Source organism: Lithobates pipiens, unplaced genomic scaffold (assembly GCF_037356315.1).
Source record: "Lithobates pipiens isolate NorthernLeopardFrog02 unplaced genomic scaffold, aLitPip1_a1.2 Scaffold_18, whole genome shotgun sequence".
Taxonomy (NCBI): Eukaryota; Metazoa; Chordata; class Amphibia; order Anura; family Ranidae; genus Lithobates; species Lithobates pipiens.
Genome location: NW_027507758.1, coordinates 533354169 through 533370031, shown reverse-complemented (window position 1 = coordinate 533370031; position 15863 = coordinate 533354169).

Sequence of the window (15863 nt, the reverse complement as noted above, 5' to 3'; positions counted from 1 at the left end):
CCCTCTCTCCTCCCAAGTGCCCCCAGAAAAAGCAGCTTGCAATGGGGGAACCCAAGCAGGCTCATTACCGAGCTGTGGCTCTGTGTGTCTATTTAGACTCAGTAACGCATGTAATAAATGCACAGTATATCCAAATGCTTTGTTCCAAGTCTACTGTATTCCTCCTTTCGCACACTGCAAACATTTTAACCCAGTAAATACCATTACAACCATACAGGCCTGAATAATTTTGTATGTTATAATTCTATTTAAAGTTTTTTTTTCAAATGCACCCTAAAATGTAATTATGCACCTTTCGTTGGATCTTACTTCAGTTTGGATGAGTCAAAAAAGAAGGAATCCCAAGAGAAATCTGTGTAGTCCACTTTTTCTCTGTCCTTTACAGACTAAACAACTTAGAAATAATGATGATGATTATAGTCACCTTCCCATGTTTGCTAACACAGTGCAGATATTTAAAATTTATCTCTAGAGGCTTATTACGTGTAATAATACATGTAAAATTACACTATGGCATTTCTAAATAGCTCCCAATTGTCCTTTATTTGAAAAGACTGTCCATTTTTTGGGTCCCTCATTTTGGTCTGATATATGAAATTCATTATTTACCAAGCTCTAATTTTGTGAGTATGTTATTTTTAAGTCAATTATGAAGGAAAAGCAATGTTTAAAAAAACCCTTGTTGGTTAACTAATCATGTTTTGTATGTGGATTCTATATTCTCCACCTAATGAGGGAGTGACAAGGGTGTCCTTTACCTACATATTTGTGCTGAATAGTGTCTCTTTTTCCCATCTCAGAAAGTGGGGAGGCATACCTGGGGGGGGGGGGGGGGGGACTGCCAAACAAACCATTAAGGACCAATAACCCTCCATAAATAGGAAGGAGCATCTAATAGTACACACAACTATGCATGTAAAATATACTGGCTTGTAGGAAACTGATATATTTGACAGTTATGACATTTTTCCACATATTATGTTGCTCTATGTTAGCTGCCAGAAATGATTAGTCAGGAAATTAGTCAAATGTTTGACAATATTATTCAACACTTTATCACCTCATTCTAAATCTATTGCATAATTACTGACATTTAAGGTATTCAAACTATTCTTTACAGCCTAAATTATACACGCCAAAAGGTGATTACATTAACAATGCAAATTATTTTGGGAAAACTCTAGAGCCCATGGTCAGAACCAACATTGCTGGCACATATGTACATACGTATGTACTATATTCAACAGCTATGTCAAGTTTACTCTATCAGTGTAAATGTCCCTTCTAAGCCCTTGTACGCACGGTCGGACATTCCGACAACCAAATCCGTTGGATTTTGTCCGACGGATTTTGTCAGACAGATTTTGCCCGAAACTGTTGCATACACACGGTCAGACAAAGTTGTCGGAAAATCTGATCGTTCTGAACGTGATGACATTATTTCATTACGACGGGACTACGTTCAAGCTAGTAGCCAATAGCTTTGGTCTCATAATTTGATCTGAGCATGCGTGGCACTTTGTCCGATCGGAATTCTCTACACACAATCGGACAAAGTCCGATCGGATCATGTTGTCGGAAAGTTTTATAGCCCAGCTCTAAAACTTTGTCCGTCGGATATTCAGACGGAAACAGTCCGATGGAGCCCACACACAGTCGGATTATCCGACAACACGGTCCGATCGGACATTTTCCGTCAGAATGTCCAACCGTGTGTACAAGGGCTAAGAGAAGTCTTGTTGGGCTACTCACAGTTCTGTTGTCCTTTACTTTAGGTTTATTGCCTGCAGATCTAGCATTTCAATTCCAACACCATGTTCTGATACTGTGCTCATGTCTTTGTAACACCTCACTGTAGGCTTTGCAGGATCCTTATAGCATGTGGTTTTTGTTAGTTGGAGAAAAAGGAGACACTGGAAATGTGGGTTTAAGATACAGTCAGATTCCCAATTATACTCTCCCACTGGCCATTGACTTAATTTACCTAAAATGAACATGAGTACCATGTATATTATTAAATAATTTTATATAAAAAAAGAATACTTTTCAAGCACCATATGTATCTACCAAACACATTTTCAGACTAATATAATTGACCTGGCTTTATTCACATATAAGATTGATTCCATTGTACATATTCCTAAGATTATATTCTGTATATAAGGAGTTTGCAGACCTGTTATAATTCAGCTATTGTGGTTACAAGGTCACGTTTTTTTTTTTGCTTTTTTTTTTCTGTTTTTAAATGTCTTTGGGGTGGTCTACTTTTCATCTAGGGAATCATCGGTTAAATAAAGTTATAATTTTTTTTATACTACACACCATTTAAGCCTGTGCCTTGAAAGAAATATGGTTACAAAACTATTAAAAATATGTGTATATATAAATAACCAAACAATAATACAAGTTACAAAAATGAAAAATTTGCTGCAGCCTCCTTAAAGTGGTGTTCCATCCATTTTTTCATGATCCTTGCAAGACAATGCCCACCAACAGAACAGTATGTAATGCCAATTATTTCTTGTTTTGTTTTTTCTAAATACCTAATTTTATCTGTGCAGTCTGCACTTCCTGTCCCAGCCGCCTAGGCAATTTCATCATTAAGTGATTCCCTAGGACTCCTGGGATATCGGCGTCATCTATCCCAGAAGTCCTAGGGATGGCTAAAAATGAAATCTCACAGTATTTTGAGACAGGAAGTTCTGTGTTGATTGGCAAGTTGCCATAACTACGGGGCGGGAAATCCCGCTGATGCCGCCATTATTATGGCAATCTGTAAACAACACGCCGCACCGCGCAGTGACATTACTGCACAGGCCAACTGTTCGGAATCCCGGAAGCAAATATGAATGGGCTTCAGATGCCCACATCATCAATAGTCACTGCCTGCCTTTTGGGATCCTGTGGATAATGACAAATTGATAAGTAAGAAGAAGGTTTACACTCACAGCAGTTATCTAATTATATATTACAACTAACAAGAATCACAGGGGTGCTTTAATGATAAAGCAAATACATCAAACAGGAATCCAGGCGCTAGACCATTTCTTAGGCTCGATTCACACTACTGCATTTTTTTTAATGCTTTTTGCACTTTGCAGAAATGCAGGGAATCTTTTTAGCACGGTTTCCTATGGAACACATTCAAATCAATGTATTTTTGTGTCTCTGTGTTTTTCGAAAGGGTCGGATATTTATTTCCCGCAAAATGCAGACTTTTGCATGTAATAGCCTTCAATAGACCCACATCCAAAAAGCAAGTACTGGATTTTTACTGCGACTTACTGCCATTTTGCCACAAATTGAGTTTTGCAATTTGAGTTTTTTTGTTACATTCATTATATATAGCTGGTTGCTAAGTAAGTCGGCTGCGGCTTTCTTAACAACCGGCTTCCCCACTGACAGCTGAATGTAAAAAAAAAAAAATTGGTGGCTAAAAAAATGCACGAAAAAAGGCTTCTCCCGCCGCCGTCTCTCCCAGCGCTGTCTCCTCCCCCCCCGAGCCATCTTCTCTTGGCGCAGTCTCTCCTGTTGCTGTCTTCTCACAGAGCTGTGTTTTCCTGCGACACTGTCTTCTCCCTCACGCCAGTTACCCGCTAAAAAAAAGGCTGCTCTTGTCCTGAGGCTGTCTTCCTCCACTGTCTGACATCTCTTATATAGCCATGAGGCATGGTCATCCGATGACGTCACCCAGAGAGCCTGCCCCTTGTGACGCCTGCCCCTTGGGACGTCACAACAGAGGAAGACAGCCTCAGGACAAGAGCAGCCTTTTTGGTTTTTAGTGGGTATCCAGAGGAGAGGAAGAAGACAGTAGCGTGGGAGAAGACAGTTTCGGGATAAGATGGTGGTGGGAGAGACGGAGGCGGGAGAAGGCAGCACATGGAGATATGGTGCTGGGAGAAAGCCGCACTGGGAAAAACGGTGGCTGGAGAAGACGGCTCAAGGAGAAGACAGCTCAGAGCTATTTTTTTTAATAAAGGAGTATTCAAAAACCAGCTCTTGTTTTTCTTTACATTTCACAGTTTTTTTGGTGAATGTGTAGGGGTACTATGTATCCGACACCCATTCACATGGGGGTCCCCTTGTTAAAGGAGGCTTTCAGATTCTGATAAGCCCCCTGCCCGCAGCCCCCGACAACCACCGGCCAGGGTTGTCAGGAAGAGGCCCTTGTCCCCATCAACATGGGGGCAGGGTGCTTTGGGGTGTGGGGTGCAGAGCCCCCATCCCACAACACCCCCCAGGTTTAGGGCATGCAGTCTGGCATGGTTCAGGAGAGGGGGGTGCTTGCTCGGGCTGCATGCTCAAATAAGGGTCTGGTATGGATTTTGGGGGGGACCCCACTTCCTTTTTTTTTTTTATTTGGAAATAGGGGTGTCCCCTTCAAATCCATACTAGACCAAAGGACCGTTTTTTGTGAACTTTTTAGCCGGCAATTTTTTTTTTTTACATTCAGCTGTCAGCGGGGAAGCCCGCTGACATCTGATGACTCATCGGTTGTTAAGGACACGGTTGGCTTCCAGAGGGCTTTCACACTGGAGCGGTGAGCTTGCAGGACAGACAAAAAAGTCCTGCAAGCCTCATCTTTGCAGTGCTATACGAGTGGTGTATTCACCGCTCCTAAAGCGCCCCTTCCCATTGCAAACAATGGGGCATCACCGCAAACCCGCCAGAAAAGCACCACTGCAGCAGCGTTTTGCAGGCGGTTTTAACCCTTTTTTTTAAAACCGCCCCGCTAGGGGCCAAATAGCATCGCTAAAACTATAGTAAAGCGGTGCTAAATATGGTGCCGCTTTACTGCCGATGCCCACAACACCCCAGTCTGAAAGTAGCCTTATGTCTCACACATAAAATGATCAGCATGAATTGCTTTAAGTAAGCTCTGTCCTCTGTCTATAATTTTTTTTATATATATTTGGGATTTGTGTATTTTTGTTCAGCTATTTTTAGAGACACCTAGCTCTCTTCTCCTTGTACTTGCATTTATTGTTAAATTATAACGTTTCCATTATAATAAATGCTTTTCTAGGATATCAAAAATATAAAGTCACTAAAGGTAATTCTGAGCAATATTTTTAGTTCAGGTATGGGCAGAAGAAAGGTTTGATAGACCTTAGACCAGTAAATGTACATTGAGGAAGTGATGTCAGTCATGGTCTTCAACCTAAATCTCTTCTCAGGACAACAGACTCCTGGATTCAAATTGGCACCAATATTATACCATTATATCATTATAATATAGCTGCACAGTACCTTGCATGAAAAAAACATGAAAATTGTTGTTTATTGGTCTGCAGCAATGCTTAGCTATCTAGATCAATTAGCATGAAGTAATTTGTTCAGACGTGGGAGAGTAACCTGTATTTCAACCTTTAACGTACCCCAAATAACACCCTGCCAATTGTGCAATTCCTTCCCCTCCAGGACACACAGAGACTGTTGTGTTTCTCAGAGTCGCCAGATTCAGTACTAATTTTGGTAGAGATTTCAGAAGTTTGTTGCGACAGAAATGTCTTTCATTCGTTTCCGGGTCAATAGTTCCTTGTAGTTTAAATTGACTAATAACATGGAAGGAGCTAAAATAGCTGAGCATAAATAGAAACAACAGTATTATCACACTGCTGCCTGGGGCAAAGTGTCTAACATATCCCTGCTCATTTAATGATCTGTGACACCACAGAGCACAGGGCTACTGCTCCGTACATGTAGCAAACACTGTCCCCTCAAAGCCTAGCACTGCAGAAGACAAAGTGTTAACATTGTGATTGGCTTGGCCCTCTATCAGCACCCTAATCGACAGTCTGAGTTTACTTCTAGAATTTCTGGATTGCTGACTTTAAAGGGGGGGGATATATTAAAGGGAATATACATAATGTGTTTTTAAAGAACATTTAACATTATTGAAAACAAAACAAAAAACATGCATTTACCAACACATTTGCTGTACAGTTTATTCAAAACTAGAAAGCACACTTTGGTTCATAACATGCTTTTTAAATACTCACAATGCATATATAAGATGCATCACAAAAGCATCTTTTAGGACAGGAAGGTTGTTCTACTCAAAGGATCTTGGTGCAGTTAAGGTGAATACAGTATATAAATAAAGAGGTAGGTTTACATTAAGGAGGGTCAATGTTAAGAGTTAATGGGAGGATTAGTGTTAGGGTTAAAGTGCTGGTGGGTGTTAAAGTTATAGGAAGGGGTACTGTGAAGGTTGGGCCACAGAGAGCATAAGGGCTACAGGGAAGGGTCGTGTGAGGGTTAGTGTGATGGCTACATGTTGGCTTAGTGTGATGGTTAGGATTAGAAGGAGAGTTAGTATGATGTTAAGGTTACAGGGACAGTTAGGTCACTGTGAGGGGTACGACTACAGGAAGGGTTAGCATGAGAATTACTGTGAGATTTATGGGCAAAGAGAAAGAAACAGTGCAGGTTAGGGCTACAGGGAGGGTTGTTGGGAGGGTTATGGTTACAGTGAGGCTTAGGACCACAGAGAAAGATGTTGTGCAGGTTGCAGTGAACGTTGAGGCTACAAGAAGGGTTAACATGAAGGTTAAGGATACCAGGGGAGTAATAGCGAGAGTTAAGGCTACAAGAAGGGGTAGTGTGATGGTTAGGGTTACAGGGAGAGTTGGTGTGACAGCTAGGGTTACAGGGAGGGTTAGTGTGATGGTTAGGGTTACAAGGAGGGTAACAGTGAAGGTTAGGACTATGAGGAGAGTAGGTTTGAGAGTTACTTTGAGGGTTAAGACTACAGGCAGAATTAGTATGATCATTACTGTAAGTGTTGAGGATGAAGAGAAAGTAACAGTGTGGGTTAGGGCTACAGGGAGGGTTATTGTGATGGTTAGGGTTACAGGGAGGGTAACAGGAAGTGTTAGGGCAACATAAAGAGTTGGTGTGAGAGTTAAGGCTACAGGTAGGGTTAGTATGAATGTTACTGTGTAGGTAACAGTGACAGTTAGAACTACAGGGAGAGTTGGTATGAGGGTCACTATGGGGGTTAGGGCTACAGGAAGGGTTAGCATGAGTGTTACTGTGATTGTTAAGGATAACAGGGCAGTAACAGTGTGGATTTGGGCTACAGGAAGGGTAACAGTGTGGGTTGGGACTACAGAGAGAGTTGGTGGGTAGGTTACTGTGAAGTTTGGGGCTACAAGGAGGGATGGTATGAGGGTTAAGGATACTGGGAAAGTAATGGCTATGGCTAGGGCTACAGGGAGAGCATGTGTGAGGGTTAGGGTTAGAATTACTTTTAGGGTTAGGTCACAGGGAGGGTTTATGTGAGATGCAGGTATTATGGTCAGCAAGGGGAGCTCAACACAGAAAATTTTCAGGGCTCTATTAGTTTTTTCCTGTAATAAAACACCCCATTTGTAAGGTAAGTCCAGAAATTTGCTGAAAAAGAACCATTGTATGCAAACACCAGGATGGCCTGCATGCCATCAATGCACAAAGCACTTCCCTGTTTCCTGAATAGTCACAGACTTTCCAAACCCATGGTATAATGTTGTTTTATTGCAAGAACTGCTAACAGTCTGTACTTGCAAGACACCTGTATATTGGCACTGTACAGGATGCCAGGAACAGTCCTGAAAGGCAGGAATGTTTTCCCATTATTTGGATTGTGGTCCCTTTAAGGGAGATTATGAGAAACATTTTTGACTACTCAGGGGTTCTCACCCATGCAGGGTGAGGGGTTCCTGGGTAATCCAGTTGGAGAGGATAGTACCAATTTACAGTTCTCTCAGGAGTGCTAAGTCCTCATTTGGGAATTTGGAGGCTCTGAGAGACACTGGCGGGGACAGAGTCTTCAACCCTGATTACAGGGACTTTGGTCCCAAAAGGATTACCTGCCTGTGGGGAAAGCTTGAAAAAGTGCAAGACAGAGTTCAGCACCTGTCTGTGAGGTCGAGTGGAGTAGTTCACAGCTGTGAGAAAGAGTTGGCTGTCTGATGACTGAGACTTTGTTTGCTGAGCTTCCTCAACATTTCCTGTACCCTGAAGCAGACAGGAACCCTAACCCAAGTGTGGGATCGGTCTACCAGCAGCGAGTTGTAATATTGCTGAAGAAAGCTTTTCTATTTTCCTGATTTTGAAGGAACAATAAATATTGTTTTACCTTAACAAACAGCTAGCTAGTGACCCTGGGCTCCTGATATTACAGCACTCATATGGGGAGATTTACTAAAACTGGAGAGTTCAAAATCTGGTACAGTTTTTAATACAATCCAATCAGCTTCCAGGTTTTTTTTGCCAATGCTTTATTGAATAAGCTAAAGCTAGAAGCTGATTGGTTACTTAGCATAGCTGCACCAGATTCTGAGTGCTCCAGTTTTAGTAAGATCTCTCATAACTAGCAAGAAGCCTGAATTTTTTGTTGTATGCTGGATTGTGCTGTCACAGACCCCCTGTGTTTGCTACAGCATTAATAAAAAAAGAAATGGGCAAAAAAGACCTTAAATGCAATGTGGTGACTGAGCTCTACATTTAAGCACTTTTATTTATATATATATATATATATATATATATATATATATATATATATATATATATATAAAAACATAGCTGTCAAATGAATTAAAGTTAAAGTAATTAAGATTAGATTTAGAAAAAATATCAAGAAATTAAAGTCTGTTTCTCAGTGGAAGAGCAGCTGTTCCGGACAGTGGGCGTTAATTGAGTTCACTAGAGAAACATGATATTTGCGTCTAATGAAGAATGTTTTATGTATTTTCTATTGTTCTGTCTAGGGCTGACTTCCCCCAACACTCCATCATGTGTGGCTTTCCTGGACATAATTTGGTAACTGTCTCCTAGCTTAAATGGTCCAATGTAGAATAAATAAACTGACTGAGTCACCATTTGACCTCTGGGGTGACTGCCTTTTGTAAAAGAAGAAGTGGCCACACAGCGATGAGTCTTATACATCGGGCATGAGCAACCAACAATGTTCCAGCTATTGGGTATTCACAAGTTGTAGTTTGTCTGCAGTGGCAGCACTGGTCTCTGACTGCCATACCCAACGTATCCCCTTAGATATAGGGGTGGATTTGCTATAGGCAAATAGACTGTGCAAGAGCAGTTGCTCCAAAGTTTAGTAAATTAGATGAAGCTTCACTTTTCAAAGAATGCCCAATCACATGCACGGAAAATTAGAAAAATAGCATTTTTGCTTGCACATGATTGGATGATGGAAGTCATCAGATTCCCCTCATTTGCTAAGCTCTGGCTCAACTGCACTTGCAAACAGACTATTTGCCTGTAGTAAATCAACACCAAAATTTACTCTCTTTCTGGGAGTGTAACCCATATCTCAGGGTCACCAGTCTAGCATCCAGTCTTTTACTTTGCGCAGATTATTACTGTAGTCATCACATATTTCATCCATTATTTTGGCATGTCTACAATCTACGCAGTAAATCTTTCTAAAAAGAAGAGAGGCGCCTGATGTTCATGGCAAAACCCAAGTTCGACTCGAACATCGGGTGTTCACCCGTCCACCAAGCAGAGAACAATATGCGGCGTTCGTGGCAAATTCGAAAGCCGCGGAACACCGTTAAAGTCTGTTTGACACAAACATGAAAAATGTGCGAACATGCAAAAAAATTGTACGAACACGTGAATGATGTTAAAATCTATGGGACACGAACATGAAAAATCAAAAGTGCTCATGTTAAGGGCTTATATGCAAGTTATTGCCATAAAAAGTGTTTGTGGACCCGGGTCCTGCCCCAGGGGACATGTAGCAATGAAAAAAAAATGGAACAGTGATTTTAATAATGCTTAAAGTGAAACAGTAATGGATTTTGGGGGCCACAAGCAATTTTTTTTTAAATTTGGGTGCGAGGTTCCCCTTAATATCCATACAAGACCCAAAGGGCCTGGTAATGGACTGGGGAGGACCCAATGCCGTTTTTTTCAATGATTTTTATCTATATAGCCAGGACCCGACAATACATTACAACAGTTTTAAATGACCATTTTTTTCCTTTAGAAATTTCATTTTGCTGTGGTATTGTTCTAAACATGGGAAACATTTGTTACTTTACAGCATACTATAGACACCCCCTGGCACCATATTTAAAGGAATATTTCATTTTTATTGTTTCACTTTAAGCATTATTTAAATCACTGCTCCCAAAAAAACTTCAGTTTTTAAAACCAGTTTTTGCATTGAAACACAGTGGCATAGCATGGGGGGTGCAGGGGGTGCTGTGGCCCTGGGCGCAACATTTAGGGGGGCAAAGTTTCATGCCAGTATGTGTCACTACTGGCTGGTTCCTCCTAATTTTAAGTTCCTGTGTCCCCCGCGCTCTGGCTGCCATGTTCAGTGTCTGTGATTGGATGTATGGGGGTCATGTGAGGCGTAGGGCTGGCCTGTCCACGATCGCAGGTGCTCCTGAAGTCACGCTTCCGCACATGACCCCCATATGCCCAATCACAGTGCGCGGGACACTGAACATGGCGGCTAGAGTGCAGGGGAGACAAGCAATAATGTGAGCCGCTGCGGCCGCGGCCGCTGTCTTCTCCTCCTCCTATCCTCCAGACCGATGCAGGCCAGGACAAGAAGGTGAGTGAGACTCCCTTGTGAGAGTCATGTTATTGGCCCCGGGGGATGAGAGAGAGAGAGATAAAAGGAAGGAATACTGTAGGCAGGTCAGTATAGTGTAATATGGTGGTCAGTGTAGTGTAGTATGGTGGTCAGTATAGTGTAGTATGGTGGTCAGTGTAGTATGGTGGACAGTGTAGTGTAGTATGGTGGACAGTGTAGCATAGTATGGTGGTCAGTGTAGTGTAGTATGGTGGACAGTGTAATGTAGTATGGTGGCCAGTGTAGTGTAGTATGGTGGCCAGTGTAGTGTAGTATAGTGGTCAGTGTAGTGTAGTATGGTGATCAGTGTTGTGTAATATGGTGGTCAGTGTAGTGTAGTATAGTGGTCAGTGTAGTGTAGTATGGTGGTCAGTGTAGTGTAGTGTAGTATAGTGGTCAGTGTAGTGTACGGTATAGTGGTCAGTGTAGTGTAGTATAGTGGACAGTGAAGTGGTCAGTATAGTATAGTGGTCAGTGTAGTGTATTATAGTGGTCAGTGTAGTGTAGTATGGTGGTCAGTGTAGTATAGTATAGTGGTCAGTGTAGTGTAGTATAGTGGTCAGTGCAGTGTAGTATGGTGGTCAGTGTAGTGTAGTATAGTGGACAGTGAAGTGGTCAGTATAGTATAGTGGTCAGTGTAGTGTAGTATGGTGGTCAGTGTAGTGTAGTATAGTGGTCAGTGCAGTGTAGTATGGTGGTCAGTGTAGTGTAGTATAGTGGACAGTGAAGTGGTCAGTATAGTATAGTGGTCAGTGTAGTGTAGTATAGTGGTCAGTGTAGTGTAGTGGACAGTATGGTGGTCAGTGTAGTGTAGTGGACAGTATAGTGGTCAGTGTAGTGTACGATATAGTTCTCAGTATAGTGATTAGTATAGTTCTCAGTGTAGTGGACAGTATAGTGTAGTGGTCAGTGTAGTTCTCAGTGTAGTGGACAGCATAGTATAGTGGTCAGTGCAGTGTGTAATGGTCAGTAAAGGAATCAGGTTGGTCAGTACTATTGTATTGTTGGAAGGGACTCGGGGAGTGCTAAAAGTCCGCAGGCTAGGGGGTGCAAATTACTTGCCTTGCCCTGGGTGCTGACAACCCACGCTACACCACTCTTGATACATATCCCCTGGGGCAGGACCCAGGTCCCTAAACACTTTTTATGGCAATAACTTGCATATAAGCCTTTAAAATTAGCACTTTTGATTTTTCATGTTCGCGTCCCATAGACTTTAACGGTGTTCTCACAAATGTTTTGCCTGTTCGCAAGTTCTGGTGCAAACCGAACCGGGGAGGGTTCGACTCATCCCTACTAAACAGATATATTTAAAATAACAACTGCATAATATTAGTAATAATTATACAACTATAACATCCCCATACATTGGACTGTATTGGTCAGTGTATTGCAAACACATGGACAAAGAAAAAAGCCTTGTTTTTATAATTGTTATTATATTAGTTATAAGTGTACTTTGTAAAAAAAAATTGATACATGCATAATTTTATCACATTGCCATGCATGGCAGCTTGCATTAGATAAAAGGATAGTGATGTCTTTAAAGTAAAGCTCCCTCACCAAAAAACAAATACAGCATAGTAATTCACTGGACAAAAATGCACTGCAGTACGCAAAGAGTTGCTTATCAATTTGCTCATGTGCCTGCTGTGGTGGGAACCTACTCTAATATCAATAATGCTCATATAGTCACTTTTTTTATTTAAACCAGATTCCTGTAATTTTTTTCAAGACAAGTTTTAAATAATTTGTGCAATCTCAGACATGTATCCACTAAGATAATTGCCAACATCTTCTGACTAATAGGATATCACTTATGTGATATGGAGAACACATCCAAAATGTTTGTCTTTTAATTTAGGTTAAGCTTTTTAATCTTTTGAAGCTACCTCACAATGCATGCAGGAAAAAAAACATCTGTTTGTGTAAATTGTCAATATAACCAGGGCTGTCTTTATGCATGGGCCCTGCCCAGGGGCCCCAGGAACGTGGGGGCCCTATGATAATTTTGCATTACATTATACTTGCCAATTGTCCCAGATTTGCCGAGACAGTCACATTCTTCACTAAGCTGTTCTGGGATGGCGGTGTCCTGGGCAGCATCCCAGAAACCTGTACTGTGCCCTCCTGATCCCGGTATTGTGCTCTCCTGACTCCCCTTGTACAGTGCCCTTCTGCCCCCCCCCCCCTCCCCCCATACTATGCCCTTTCAGACTTCAATTTATACCATGCTTTCTTATTGTTTAAAATACATTTTATTGAAAGTACTAATTATATATATGTTTAATTCTATCAACTATTTATACAGTACTAATTCTTGAGAGTAGGGGCATCAATTGGGGCAAGCTGGTAGGGGCCCCAGCGCATTACTTTGCCCAGGGGTCCATAATGTCATTAAAATGGCCCTGAACATAACATTAAAATAAGTGGGGTTTGCACAGATAGGAATTAACATAAGGTTTGCATTCATTTAGAATTACATTGGGCACATTTGGTATATGAAGCTAAGACAGCAACCCTGATTTACTAAACAATTAAAGATTACATTTCCAGTTATCTTAGAAACGGGGTGAAACAAAGTGAAAAGTAATTTTGAATAACTCGATCATCTGCAGGGAAAAAAGAAAAAGAATAGTTTTTTTTCTTGTTGTGTACTTGATTGGAAAATTGAAGTCAGCACAACTTCACCTCATTCACTACACTAAGTAACAAGCTTCACTTTGCAAACAAAATATTCACTTAGCTTAGGGAATAAGGTGAACTATTTATTTATTTATTTTTCTTGCACATGAGTGGGTATCTTTAAAAAGTGAATTTAGATGGGACCTGACCTCCCACCCCCTCTCTGTTGGGTATCTTGTGTCTACATTCCCTTACCTAACCCCCCCCCCCTTTTTTTTTTCCCTGTTCTTTACTTCTTATTTGTTTATCTGAGTTCTATTGTGGGGCAGTAATGATGCAGAAAGAGGTTCGGGGACAGGTATCGCTGACTTCCGGTTTAACCAAGACTCACTAAATAAGTAGCTTATATCTGCTCTGAAGAGCTGACAATGTCAGTTGGTTTTGATAAACTTCCAAATAGACACTTCTCCAGAATGGAGAATGGAACCGGTGACGTCGCCCAGTAATGAGGCTGTCATGATCATCTTAGCCGGCTCAGGGAGGGTGATGTATACTGTATGTGCCAGTTTGTACTTACCCCTCCGTGGGTTCCTTTTCTTAGGTTTTTTGTGTTCTTCTCCTTAAAATATGTTAATGTCAGTAACTGTATAACCACATGACTTGCTACAAATGGAAATGATCCTGTTTATGCTTTTGCTTTCTGTATGATCTTTAAAACATACAACAAAATCTTTATGGAAAAAAGTGAATTTAACCTTGTTTCATCTTATTCACCTAGATAAGGGAAATTCACTTAAAAAGAACACAGTTTACTAATTTAGTAAATCAACCCCCAAGTATAAATGCCATCCAAAGCATCCAATGTGTTGGTTGGAAGCCACACTGCCCAAAGATGGTTGTTTGAGTTTAAAGTAATTTCTGATGATTTCATAGATGACATCATCAAAATTAATGTTGCTGGGACAGACAAATGCAATTTTAAAATGGTACCCTGAACTAAAGCTGTTAAAAGTTTCATAATATATAAATTAATTATTTTTTTATATTTTCTCACCCTAAAAATAATAATCGTGGAAATGTTATATAAATCTCTTTAAGGTGTCCATGAATGAAATCACATGAAGACCACAGTATGTATGTTTAATCTGATCTTTCATGAGACAATTACTAATGTCACATAACTCACTTTCACACAATTAAAAGCGTTGCTTTCTTTTTGTAAAGTAAGGATTTCTTTCTCGTCAGACAATGGCAAGAAGACAGGTTAAGCCATCTGTCATCCACTCTATATATGATTGATTGCTTGGCAATTGACTGTTTGGTCAGCAAACTGAATTTGGAAAATAGATGTTGAGTGGTTAAACAAAGGCTTGGCCTCCAGCGCATCCTGTTGTGTCTGATTTCTACTTCTTAACCCTAACGCTATGAGATGAAATATAACTTCCCGGGTTGGGAAAGAAGGTTTTATTTTTGTTAGTTTACGTTCTGAAAAGACACCTGCAAGCTTTTTTATTATCTAGAGGTCTGCTGAGAAGAGGAGTCGTGGTCAAACACAAAATTCAGTAACAAGTAGTCAGTTTCCCTACTTTTTTGGTTTTAAATGAACTTGTTGAAGCAAAATGTAAAACATTTTGGTGCCATAGTTAATAATGAAGACCAACTCTCAATGCTGGACATTACCAATAAGGGCACAATCTGCAGCTGCCAGAGGCCCACCATCCACTAGGCCCACCTGATTATAAAAGGATTCTCTGTTTCTGGTGGCCCCCTGGACTCACAGGCCAGTAAAGAACAATTTATTGCTGAAAAAACAGACCGATCCATGAGCAGCGTTAATGATTGGAGCACTGTACTGAGGGCATGGTGCACCGCTGGAGATCAAGACCTCTGTGTGAGAAGAATATGAAAATGGGTGTTGATGGGTTATCTTAGAGTAAAGCACTGTTCATATTGCAGAAAATGAGTCCCTATTTCCGGTAGGCCTATTTTTATCTACGCACCGCAAAAGTATATTAATGAGAAAAGAACAGACTGCTCCATGAGCAGCATTCTTGATTGAAGCACTGTGCAAATTACACTTTGAGACTCTGGCTATCAGGACCACTGTGCTCTGCATAAGAAGGATTTAAACGGTTGAGCTTGCCATAGATCCATATATTTTTTACCCATTTATTCAGGCTGAATGACAAAAAAACTAAAGGATTCCCCCATCTACATAAGCGAAGATGGATGGAGGAATCCTCCCCATTGTGACATTGTTTTCTGACATCGAGACTCCTTCACTTTTAGAAAACACTGATCAGTTGCTGCAGCTGCTCATTGACAAAGGTTTTTTAACTTTCCTATTCAACCGAAGTCTGTTGTTAGATGTGCTGAGCGGGAATGGCCATAGATGGATTGAAATTAATTTGGTCCCTGCTGAACTGGCCGAATTTCAATCTATCTATGGCCAACTTTAGAAGGATGAAAGAGGGCCATTGATTAATTATCCATTCATCTTATTTAGATCAATGCATTTTTCATATTGCTTTTTAAAGTGGCTTTCAACTCTTTCCACTCAAGACTATACCCTGAGCAAGGCCGAGAGAAAGAGAGGTAGGAGGGGGAGAAAGAAAGAGACAGAGAATACTTTAATACTCAGTGA